The sequence below is a fragment of the Schistocerca nitens genome, chromosome 7 (assembly GCF_023898315.1).
Source record: "Schistocerca nitens isolate TAMUIC-IGC-003100 chromosome 7, iqSchNite1.1, whole genome shotgun sequence".
NCBI lineage: Eukaryota > Metazoa > Arthropoda > Insecta > Orthoptera > Acrididae > Schistocerca > Schistocerca nitens.
Window position 1 is genome coordinate 70777901 of NC_064620.1, and position 13536 is coordinate 70791436.

Sequence of the window (13536 nt, forward strand, 5' to 3'; positions counted from 1 at the left end):
CGTGGATGAGTCATATGATGGGAAGGTCGTCACACCCCCTCTTAGCCACATTTAACCCTTTCCTTCGAGGTCTCTGTGACGGGGGTCAGAACCGCAACGTGCAGGTTTGAAATCATGCAGATTTCTTACGAGTGACCGAGTAAAACGTTCCTGAAACACTCCTGCTCAGAATCGGCACAAAAAGGCTGCAAGTGGTGGCGTATAGGGTGTTAATGAAACCACCGCTTCCCCTGTGACGTTGACTGCCACACATTTCGCGATCGAAAACGACAGTTGGCAGTGCGGTGATCAACAGGAAGATCTTCTTCTCAAATTTTGACACTGCTGATCCCCTTGGGTATTTCAGCTCTTCTCTAAGGATACCGCATGGCTGCATCCACATTGAACGTCATCGTCCCACTTCGGGCGCAGCGCAACTGCATTGTTTGCTCTCGTGTACACATTGGAACTACTAGGGAGCATTCAAAACCATTCGACGAAATTTTGAAATTGGAGCGAAGCCGTTAAGGGTGCTTATCATATTTCAGCGCTCTTATTACTCTTAAGAAACAGGTTTAGGCATGCATATTCAAATACAGAGATATGTGAACAGGCAGAACCAACGCTGTGGTCGGCTACACCTCTATAAGACAACAAATGTCTGACGCGGTTGTCAGATCGGTTACTGCTGCAATGACAGGTTATCAAGCTTTAAGTGAGTTTGAACGTGGTGCTATAGTCGACGCACGAGCAATGGGACACAGCATATCCGAGGTAGCGATAAGTGTAGATACGATTCTGACAGGTGACACGTACGTAAGCATCCTGTCTGATCACCTGCGTCCATTCATGCCCATCGGGCATTACGACGGACTAGGGCAATTCCAGCAGGAAAATGCGACGCCACACATGTCCAGAATTGCGACAGAGTGGTTCCAGGAACACTTTTCAGCGTTTAAGGACTTTCACTGGCCACCAAACTGCGCAGATATGAACGTTGTTGAGCATATCTGGGATGCCTTGCAATGTGCTGTTCAGAAAGCGCGTCCACGCATTCGTACTCTTACGGATTTGTGGAAAGCCCTGCAGGATTAATTCCCTCGAGCACTACTCCAGACATTAGTCGAGTCCATGTCATGTCGTGTTGCGGCACACCTGCGTGCTCGCGGGGGACCTACATGATAATAGGCAGGTGTACCAGTTTCTTTGGCCCTTCAGTGTGTGTGTCTTCATGCAGCGTTATTATAGTAGGATGCGTCATTGATAAATGAGTGAATGAAACGGCAAAGGGTCCCTTTAAGACAGCTCAGTTCAGCAAAACCCTCGGTGACACCTGCCTACCTTTACTGAGAGTTTTAAAGAGGCACCTGTACATATAGACACTCGTGACGAGAGAACAGTACTTGGAGTCAGCTGCTCTTTCCCCGGTACAATGATAGTAGGCTATCCGCTATCGGAGTGTGTCTAAAGGGTTGCCGGGGTGATAGACGAGAAGGCCAACTTGTTCCCTGATAGTTATTAGCACTGTTGCCAGCTTTCAACGCGAAGCGGTACCGGGTGCAGGCGAAAACAGTAGTTATCTACGAGCTGTGCCAGCACTGAAGCTTTGCCGTAGAGACGTTTACAAATCATGTTACGTTATTTCTTGACGTAGGATCGCGAAGCTGCCGCGCCCAGCCCCCAGCAACCGTCAGGGATCAACTTACGCTGACACAGCTATAGGACGCTGTCATGGGTTCTGTTTCTGTAGGGGTATAATTAAAGTTCTCTGACCTAGGTGGCGGATCCCACCGAGGTTTTTGTCGAACTGAGGTGTCTTAGACCCTTTCACGTTTTATCTATGCATGTGTCAATGTCGCATCGCCCAGTCATGACACAGCAGGACACCAAACGAAAGCTATAGAAAAGCATAACAACCCTTAGCTGCTTTGGATCATGTTCAAATTCAGCCAAATGGTTTTCAACGACCACTAGTTGTTCCATACGGCCGGGAGAGCGGTGTTCTGACCCCATGCCTCCCCCATATCCGTATCCAGTGACGCCTGTGGGATGAGGATGACACGGCGGCCGGTTGGTACCTTTGGCCCTTCATGGCCTGTGCGGGAGGAGTTTCGTTTCGTTTCGCTAGTTGTTCCACTTTGTAGACGAGAGCAAAAGTAACGGTCGTGTCAAGCTCCAAACGGATATGATCACGTTCGATGAGGTTGCAGTCCCACAATGACATTAGAGAAGGTTGTATTCGTCTTCCTGTTGCTCGTTGTGCTGGAACTGTCGCTCACGACAGTGAAATGGAGGGGAATAAACGCTCCAGGGAAAGGGGTGGTATCACTGACGCTCTAAATGCTGCGCCTGGAGCCTTCTCTTGTCGATTCTGAGCGACGTCGTGTCTGGACCATTTTCGTCGGCGACTCATAAGAAAACCGCGTGATATCAGCGGAGTTTGCGGTTCTGACCTCCATCCAAAAGGCATCGGAAGAAGGAGTAAAATGTGGGTAAGAGCTGGTGTGACTACTTTCCGATCGTGTGGAACGTTCATGAAGGCATTGCGCAGAATTGTGGTGAAATTTCGTGCGAATCTGACATCATCAACACACCTTATACGTCATATGAAATTCTCAGCTGTGGCTTTTTTCTCCATGTGTCGACACCTTGCTGTTTGAAGTGTAGTCGAGCTCGAGGGTGACGTCACAGGGCGCCACCCTTTTTCTCCATTGTACAGAAAGGTTGTACGCTCCTTTTGAAACTTAAGCGTCACAATGGGTAGGAGATAAGGGGTTTCGAAAAAGTTGTAACACGCCCGCGAGCACGAATGGGTGGGGGGTACCTTAAACTGACTTCTCGATTCGTGACCGTGCGCCCTGTCCACACCACATACCTGATAATCCCGCGGCGGTCGTATTGTCCTGCTCCACACTGCTGTTGGCCTGCCTGAAATTATCTATCGAAATATGCAAGCTGGTTTATGGCAGCCACTCAACGTTAAAACACAACACTGTCCAATGTCTGGTATGAACATCTGTATTCTGAGATTATATGGAAACCACAGGTTGCACTGTTGACAATCTAAATCGTAAATGTTTATCCCAATTAAAAATCTTGGTGATTAACAGTCCAAAATATCATTTTGACAAGCATACGCGTAACCGACACGACGCGGGTGATTGTTGATGATGCGGAAGCCGAATGATCGAACGAAAGTTCATACACTCGTCACATATACAGATATCTGTTAATAGTCCTCCTTGTCACTATTAATAATATAACACTGTTCGTAAAGTTAATTTTTGAGTTCTCATTTCTCACTTGTACGAGCGTACGCGTAACCGTCGCGGCGCGACTGATTGTTGATAATGAGTAAACGCGATGATCGAACGCACGTTCTCACGCTCGCTACAAGACACTGGCACTTGACTGCACTCTTTTATGGTAACTAATTTCTACTGATTCACGTCAGTTCATTCTGGGAGACCTAGCACGGCGCGGATGATTGATACTGTGCGACACGCAACGAGAGGAAACATAAAACACGTTATCGGCGGCACTGCTCATTTTTAATTACATCTTGACGCACTTTTCCTAATTACTTCCAAATTTAATCACTTTACTGTAATAGCACTTGTAGCAACACTTCAACCTGAAGACTAACAATGCTTCTACATGCAGAGCTACACGCTACACATCATAACAGTTTCGCGTCCCGTGCTCGACTCTCTACAGACGCGGCTGCCCGCAAAGATAATCCACAACTAAGCCAGCGATATGACAATACCCTTACAAAGTGATCCATTAATTTTGATGCGCAGTGTACGTTGTTACCACATGCTGTGGTTTTTTGGTTTTCTGTATTGTGCATTACGGTTATGTTTTACAGTTAATCACTTGCAACGGTAGAGAACTTAATTCTTTGAGGGCAGAGAACAGAATTCCGTTGGAGGCAGGAGTGTGTTCATTTACTATTTCTCAAGGAGAAATGTGGCTTTCCGTATTGTATTGTATGTTAACCAGGGGCCTAGAAACGACGGAGAGGCTCCGTCCCCGCCGCAACCGCATTGGTCCACAACCCCACGACGACTGCCGCAGTCCACTTCACCCCTCCGCCGCCCCCCACCGAACCACTCTTTCATGGTTATGTGCTGTTCGGCACTAGGTGAACCCCCCCCCCCCCCCCCCCCCCGGGGAACGTCTCACACCAGACGAGCGTAGCCCCTATGTTTGCGTGGTAGAGTAATGGTGGTGTACGCGTACGTGGAGAACTTGTTCGCGCAGCAATCGCCGACATAGTGTAGCTGAGGCGGATTAAGGGGAACCAGCTCGCATTTGCCGAGGCAAATGGAAAACCGCCTAAAAACCATTCACAGACTGGCCGGCTCACCGGATCTTGACACAAGTCCGCGGATTCGTGCCGGTGACCAGGCACTCCTTCTCAATCCGGAAAGCCGTGCGTTAGACCGCACGGCTAACCGGGCGCGCTGGCTTTCTATATTAGGCAGCTTTTCACAGTTATTTGCTTTTTTGGAGGGTTTTTGCTGCACTTTAGAATTTTTAAGTCTGGTCAGGCGTCGGATTTTCGTGCCCATAAGGTGTTCTGCAAATGTAAAATGACAACTGTTATTCTTTTGTGCTCTTCTGTGCTCTGTCTGCCTAATGCTGAAATAGCTGCTTGTCTGCCCAATTTACTTGTAAGCAAACATGAAAGGGAGAACTTCAGTCTCATGATAAACTATGTTCATTTACTTTTTCGGGGTGATGGTTAAAACCGTGTGTCGAGCCATTGCAAAATCTCTGACTATCGATAGAAGTTATACGAAACAAATTGTTGAAGATTAAAATTACAATTTGATTTGTTTTTCAAGAGGGTGAAAAAAAATTGTCCTCTTTCTTTTTATTCCCAAGACATATTTTGCTGAAGCTTCAGCACCATTAGTGGGTATTTTTTTCTTCTTTTATAAACAAGGGAAAATGAGTTTTAATACTCGTATACATAAAAGCTTTAGGAAATGTGTTTATATATTCGAAAAACAGACAAAACTTTTTATGTTTACCTTGTTAGCACATGCTGTGGATTTCCTAGATTTTGTGTAACTTAATGCAGTTGTCACTGCAACCATATAGAACCTAACGTAGCATGGTTATTTACTTCGACAATTTATGACTGGGCAGGTTATGGCTACACTCATCATTAACTAATACCATGTGGAAGATTGTGTGTGTGTTAATACCATGTGCAAGATTGTGTGTGCGTGATATATATATATATATATATATATATATATATATATATATATAATTTTATTATTTTTGAGCTTTTCCTCATTACAGAGGCTTATCTCCAACATAATAATTTACTTGGAAATTACAATACAAACAATAAACGTTCTTAAGCTATACTCTCAAAATATTTCTCCAGGTGTTTCGATCTTGCGTGTCCTCTTCCTCTGCGCCCATTCTCCTCATTGTGTGCTGTACATTTTGGAGTCAGGTGGTCACAGGTCGTCCTCTTCTTCTTCTCCCCTCCGGTTCCCACTCCAGTGTCAATTTTGGTATTCTGGCTTCCTCCATTCGTCGTACATGCCTGTACCACTGTAATTTCTTCCTATCCATTACGTCATATATTCTTTCTTTTATTTCCATTCTCCTTATTACTTCGGTGTTCCTTATCTTTTCTTTCCTGGAGATTCTTGCCGATCTTCTCCAAAAGTCCATCTCTAGAGCTTGTAATTTTCTAATGTGCTTCATGTTAATTGTCCAGGTGTCCGTTCCATACAGAACCACACTCTCTAATATGGATTTGTATATTAATTTTTTAGTTCTGCTCATTACATTCCAGCTCCATAAGACTGAGTTAAGCATCCCAATGACCCTCCGTCCGCTACTAATTTTTTTATTGATTTCTAACTCTGATTTTCCCTCGATTTCTAAAATGGATCCCAAATAACAGAAAGTGTTTATCTTTTTGATTTTCTTTCCTTCAATGTATAGCTCATCTGAATCATTAGTCAAGTATTCTGTTTTTTGGTAATTAATCTTCAAACCCCAAGTTTTGTATGCTACTGCTAGTTGATTGCACATATAGTTAGCATCCTCCCCATCTTGTGCTACGACTACTTGATCATCAGCAAATAATAAATGATGTAGGTACACTCCATCTCTTATTTCTAATCCCATACTATTACATTTACGAGACCATGTTCTAAGGCTAATATCTATATAGATTTTAAATAATGATGGTGACATGGGACAGCCCTGTAAAAGGCCTTTGCTTGTTCTAAATTTCTGTGAAAATTTATTACCAACTTTAACTTGGCAAATGTTATCTTTATACATCTGTTGTATTATTTTAATCAAAGAAGGGTTTATGTTTGCCATATGTAGTGCTCTCAAGAGTAATTTTCTTGGAACAGTATCATACGCTTTTTCTAGATCTATTAAAATTAATCCTATATTTTTTGATTTTTCCCTATGTTTCTCCAAAATCTGTCGTAATGTGAAAATATGGTCTACACATGATCTCCCAGCCGTGAATCCACATTGTTCTTCTTGGGTTCTAAAATTTTTTTCCAGTTTGTTTTTAATTACTTTCGCAAAAATTCTCATTAATGTGTTTGTAACACAAATTCCTCGACAGTTTGAACAAATTTTGCGATCCCCTTTCTTAAATATTGTATTAATGTAACCTAGCTTCATCTCGTTGGGTATTGAATCTCCATTTATCATTTTGTTGAAGAGCTGTGTTATCAGTTTCACAATTTTGTCACCACCATATTTCAGACACTCCAGATTGATATTGCCTGGTCCCGGTGATTTACCATTCTTTCCTGTTCTCAACGCCTGAAGTACTTCACTTTCTAAAATCTGGATCTCATCATCTTCATGTCCTTTATCTTCCCCTGTTCCTTCTTCTAGATATTCTTCTCTGTCCTCATTTAATAATTTTTGGAAATACTCTTCCCATTCCTTTTGTGTTATCAGCTGGAGATTAGTTTTGCTTTTTGTATCCTGTCGAAGTCCTTTCAATACTGACCATGCTTCTTTAGCTCTCCCAAATCCTAATCTGCTATTCACCTTGGCACATGTTCTTTCCCATGCTTCATTTTTTGCCATCCTTATTTTTTTCATCACTTCATTCTTCTTTTCCTTGTATATTGACCTTGTTTCTTCTGATTAATCATTCAACCATTGAAGGAATGCATTTCGTTTTTCTCTAACGATGACCTCTAGTTCCTCTGACCACCACTCTGCTGCACGGTTGTGGTTGCTAACTTTTTTACCCAACACCTCTGTTGCTATGATTTTCACATTAGCTTTTATATAGTCATATATTTCCTCTGTACTTCCTTCAAATGATTCAACCAGTTTCCTTTCCATCCTGGCCGCAAAGAGTGTTCTGATACTTTCGTCTTGTAGGCTGTCAATATTAAAAGGTAAATTTTCATCTTTCTCAATCTGGCTCGTTTTATTTATGTTACTTGTATCACTCCTTGCATTCTTCCATGGCCAGAAAGACTTCATTTTAACTAGATAGTGGTCTGATCCACACTGGGCTCCTCTATAAGGTCTGACGTCTACTGCCTTGAAACTGCTTGTTTGCCTAATGATAATATAATCTATTATAGAACGAAGTGCTTTGGTGTTCTGTTGCCAAGTATATTTATGAATGTCCTTATGTTTGAAAAATGTGTTGGTAATTTTTAGATCAAATTGTTCACAAATTGCAATCAATCGTTCCCCATTGTCATTATATTCGTCCTATCCATGTTTTCCTACTATTCTACAAGATTCTCTAATTCCTACCCTTCCATTCAGATCTCCCATGATAATCAGTTCCTTTCTTCTTGGGATTTTTTCAATAGTCTCCCTGAGGGTGTCCCAAAATGTATCTTTCTCCTTATCTTTTGTGTCGTTCGTGGGTGCATATACGCCAATAATACACAACTTCCCTAGCAAATAATGTCATTTCAACAGTTATAATACGTTGATTGATGAATGTCCAATTTGTGATTCTTTCTTTCCATGATTTCTTTATCATAATGGAGACTCCTGCTTTGGCTCTTACTGATTTTGATACCCCACTCCAGATATGTACACAATTATCCAGTTCTTCTTCTCCTTGGCCTTTCTTCTTTGTTTCAGAGAGTACGACAACATCCATGTTGAACATGTCAAGTTCTGCAGGGAGTAAATTTTTTTAGTGGAAATACCTTGCACATTCCAGCATCCAAGCATAATTTTCCGTTTCTCATTGCCAGTTCGTCGTCCAAAGTTCCAATTTTTATTAGATTTTTTAGCATTTTTATGTTTTTATGTGAGTGAGGAGCTGGCCCACTGCACAACCCCCAACCCGGAGGACCAGGTAATTTTTACTCAAGGTTTTCTTCCTTTAGCCTTTGATAAGCCAATATCATACTACAAGGCAGCAGTTGCTAGTTTTGGTCCACCCCGGGTATTTTATTTCCCCGGTACCCACCATATCTGGTGAGCATTCTCCTATCCGCCACCTGGGGAGGCGCCCGATGGGAGACCAGCAAACTCCACACGGGATATATACTGTATATATGTGTGTGTGTGTGTGCGTGCGCGTGTGTGTGTGTGTGTGTGTGTGTGTGTGTGTGTGTGTGTGTTTGTTTGGAAGGGAGTTTTCGAGTGTTTGTGGGTTGGTGTTGTTTGATAGTTCTTTGAGGGCAGAGAATAGAGCTTCATTGCACAGAACTGTGTATTCATATTTTTTACTTGTTTCCTTCAATAGTGGCTTTTTGTATTTGATAGTTTCCTTCAATTATGAATTTTTGTCGGGAGATTTTGCTGTGTTTGATAATTTTCAACTCAGTGTTGACGTTTGTTGGACTGTCTTTCATGTCCCTAATGTGTTTAGCAAATGTAGACGGATGTTCCTTCTTAATCTTCTTCTGTGTTCTGTGTATCTGGTATGTTCTATGTACCTGGTATTAAAGTTTCTGCATTTCTGTCCTGTATAAATTGATTTGCAGTCTTGGCATGTCAGCTGGGAAATACCAGATGTGGTGTGTTTGTCTGTGCTTGTGTCGGTTGGTCTTAGTTTTCTCTGTATTGAGTTGTCTGTCCTGTAGGCTATTTTCAGTCCTTGCTCTCTGAATATGTTACGTATTTCTAGGCTGCTTTGTTGCTGAAAATGAGAGTGTACCGTTTGCTTATTGTTAAAATGTTCAAATGTGTGTGAAATGTTATGGGACATAACTGCTAAGGTCATCAGTCCCTAAGCTTACAGACTACTTAACCTAAATTATCCTAAGGACAAACACACACACACCCATGCCCGAGGGAGGACTCGAATCTCCTCCGGGACCAGCCGCAGAGGCCATGACTGCAGCGCCTAAGACCGCTCGGCTAATCCCGCGCGGCGCTTGTTGTTATGGGTGCCTGTTGTTGATATGTGTGCTTGTGTGTGTGTGTGTGTGTGTGTGTGTGTGTGTGTGTGTGTGTGTGTGTGTGTGTGTGTGTGTGTTCGTGTTCGTGTTACGTGTATTTATGTTCTGTGTGGCTGAGTTTGCAAGTTAGTGAAGGATTGTATGTTTTAGTGTGCTGGATGTCCTCTTTATTTTTGTTTTAATTTTGTGAATGTGTTTGTGTGTCATAGCCATTCTCTATAGCTGGTCGTTTAGTTGCTTGTAATTCTTTTTTGTAGCTGTCTTCACTGAATGGAGTTTTGTTCAGTCTGTGCAGCACATACTGGAAGCCAGCTAGTCTGTCCGCAATCGAAAGATTTGCAATGAATGTAATGAGGAAACCAGCAAAAGTAAGTGAAACATATTGCAAACACACACACACACAATCTTCCAAACTATATCAATTAATGTTAGGTATAAGCGTAACAAGCCCAATCGTAAATATGTTCTACATTAAGTTATATGCAGTTGAAGACGACTAACTGTGAAGCAAAACAACTGCAGTAAACTGCATAAAATGTAGGAAATTCACGGCATGTGGTAACAAGATTTGCATTAAAAAAATCTTGTCTGTTTTCCAAACATGTAAATATTGTCTTAAAAACTTAAAATTATAGGAATAGAAGTAGTAGAAAGCATTTTTCATGTTTCCTAGAAGATAACTAAAACCCATTGATGATGCTGAAAGCTCGACGAAACATGTTTGGGGAGTAAAACTAAAAATAAAAATTGTGTTTTGCTCACCACGCACCATCTTCAAAAACGAACCTATTTGTAGACAAACAGGGACAAAAGAGCTTCCGCCTCAAAATAAAATTGCAGTGTTGAATTTTATACTTTTCTAACTAAGTCTGGTATCAGTCTCTACAGAAAGCGGAAGCTCGTGGGGACACACTATTCTCGCGTAGGCTGTGAGCGGTAAGTGAAATGTCGATGAGTTTCTGACGACCATGTCCATTCTCCACGAAAAACAACTCGCTGAACGGTAGCATGTAGAGGGGGAAGATCATAAAATTCGGGTCTCGTTGACGCCATTGTCCTATATGCCAATTTACGACATGCGGTATGCTCATTCGAAACCGTAGCGGTTAACCAGCCGCGCATCCGCTTGGGGCTTGTTACAGCACCTGCATACCGCATTGGGAACGCCGAGTACGCGGTGACCTGAACATTCGATCTACGGTTTGGTTTCCCACCCCACGAATGACGCGAGCGGGCGGTCGCCAGGCAGCGGCGGAGAGCGAGCAACAAACCAGGGTGATAAATTACTGATCCCAGTAAAGAGCGCAGAGTGGTAGCGATAGAGTGGTACCGCTTGGAAACTACACGCAAAGCGCATATTTAGCTCCGTCCATTGACATTCAGTGTCACAACCCTTTCGGGTGTTTAATGTAACATGAGTTTACTTAGACAGCTATGTAAATTTTAGCTTCAAAATTAGGCACGTCGCAAGCTTAAATCACACTGCAAGGAGTACATTTAATAAATATGACCCATTAAAAGTATCTGGGAGACACTGTGAACTGTTTTTAAAATAATGGAAAAGCCACGATCGCTTCAATCGTTTATTAGATGACCGGTTTCAGCACTCTGAAGGTGCCATCATCAGATCTGTGAAGGTATAACATAACAGGTTTGAGGGAGGGCTTACGTGAGTTAACTATATACCTTACAATTATTACAGAAAAGTCACTATAAAGTGACAGTAGTATGTACAGGAAATGTATGCGCAAATGTGGGCGTTGCATGGCTATGTGACAAGCAGTTATAGTAAAGTTGTGTTTTAGTAGTAGTGAGTGGTTATACCGTGGGACTGTGTGTGTGCTGCTTGGACGGCGCTATCTGATGGCCGGTTGTGAACCGCTAGAATCACAGCAGGCGGAATAGGGCAGTGATGACGCCGACCGGTGTTAGGCGAGCAGTGGTAGTTTCATCTGGTGGCTTCAGTTTTATATTTTATGGAAAGAACGTCTATGAGAGGAGTTTTTTATATTTTTATTGGTTGTGACAATGATTTTATCAAATGGTCTGCTTCATATGCCATGACGTCCACTTGGTTTTATAAATGCTAATCCACGTTTCAGGTATGTGGTTCTGTAATAATTGTAAGGTATATAGTTAACTCATGTAAGCCCACCCTCAAACCTGTTATGTTATACCTCCACAGATCTGACGATGGCAACTTCAGAGTGCTGAAACCGGTCATCTAATAAACGATTGAAGCGATCGCGGCTTTTCTATTATTTTAAAAACAGAGTGATCGCCCCATGACACACAATGTGTTCACTGCAAAACTGTGAGCTGTACTCTGACGTGAACGTACCACTAAAAGAACATGAGAATGAAGTTGAAAACCAGATATAACGGGTGGTTATAATTAAATTTTCCCTATTTAACACGATATAACACCGAAATTAATTACCGTACGAGGACTAAACTTGGTAGCATCAATGTCAAGGACATGGGGAAGAGAAATAATGTAGAATCCATTCACGTCAAACACTTTTAATGTGCTGCTGCGGTAAATCGTACCATTTCATACCGGTACCATTACTATAAAAAAGTGCGCCCGACAGAGTGCCCATCAGTGTCCAGAAGTGACTGAAAGCGTAGGACTGCATTCTGCACTGCAGAACGAAGCATGTCCGTTGTTATGCTGGCTACCTCTCTTGATATGCTCCGCTTCAGATCAGCACACGTGTGAATGTTCCCCTGGTAAACCCTGTCCTCCAGGTAGTCCCACAACCAGAAATCACACAGAATGAAATCAGATGATCGTGCCGGCCAAGCATTTGGAAACGATCGGCGGATAATTCGATCGTTTCCCAATGTGCTTCCGAGAAGCAGGTGAACTTCAAGAACTATGTGCGGTGGGTTCCCATCTTGCTTGAAATCAGATGAGTTCAGTGCATCTGTCTCCTGTAGGGCGGATACGACACGCTAGCGAAACATATCGCAGTAACGCTGGCCAGTCACTAAACGCCCTTGAGCTCCAACCTTTTCAAAAGAGAGTTGGCGAATGATGACCTTAGCCCAGAAGCCACACCGTACCGTGACATGTTCACCATAGAGAGGAACTTCATGCACAGTGACCGGAGGTGAAGATTCCCACATTCAGCAATTCTGTGTGTTCACCTCACCCGTCAGAGAACAATGAGCTTCGTCTGTCCATAGGATGGTCCAGAGTCAGCCCTCGTCAATTTCAATCCTTGCGAGAAAGTGTAGAGCGAAGTCAACGCGTCGTTGTGCGTTCTGAGGTGCAAGCTGCTGTACGATGTGGATCTTGTACAGATACCATCTGAGAATCGTTCGAAGCACCTTCCATACAGTGGACCACGGAATGTTCAACAGTCGTGACACAGCACACGTCATGCCTGACGATCGGTAATTGCGCGCAGAGTTCTCTGCCATGGCTGCAGCGATAGCGTCAACCACCTGTGGTGCAACCGGTCGTCGGCCTCTTTCCAGAGCGACGCCCAGTTCTCCAGTTCATTCGAACTTCATCACCATTCCCAGAATGAGATTTTCACTCTGCAGCGGAGTGTGCGCTGATACGAAACTTCCTGGCAGATTAAAACAGTGTGCCAGTCGAGGTACTGGCGGAAGTAATGCTGTAAGGACGAGGCGTGAGTCGTGCTTGGATAGCTCAGTTGGTAGAGCACTTGCCCGCGAAAGGCAAAGGTCCCGAGTTCGAGTCTCGGTCCGGCACACGGTTTTAATCTGCCAGGAAGTTTCTTCATCACCATTGTCCGTACTGCAGGTAGAGAAGGAGGACCCTACCGTAATCGCTTCAGCCAGCGATATTCTCAAAGTGCAGCTGCAACATTACTGTTGCTTCGACAATAAAGCTTCACCAATATTGCCCTCCTCCTTTTGTCCAAGCTCATATTGGAACGTCATCAAGTGCACTGAGACTGGTCAGGTGTGTGCATCTATTAATCACGGTGCTGATCACAGCACCTGGTGGCCACGGTTGGAACTGGATGGTGGCTCTGTGACGCATGGAAATCATGCACCACATACTCTGGACATTAGTGCTACCAAGTATGGTTCTCGTACGGTAATTAGTTTCCATGGTATAACGTGTTAAATAGGGAAAGTTTAATTGTTACCACCTGGTATATCTTTCGCAAGATCA

The 13536-nt window shown here is 43.2% G+C and overlaps 1 non-coding gene across 1 annotated transcript; it reads left to right on the top strand.

Moving 5' to 3' along the window:
* The first annotated feature begins 13032 nt into the window (after positions 1–13032).
* On the top strand, positions 13033–13107 carry Trnas-cga (transfer RNA serine (anticodon CGA)). The gene has a single exon. It is a non-coding gene; the product is annotated as a tRNA-Ser (tRNA).
* The last annotated feature ends 429 nt before the right edge of the window (positions 13108–13536 follow it).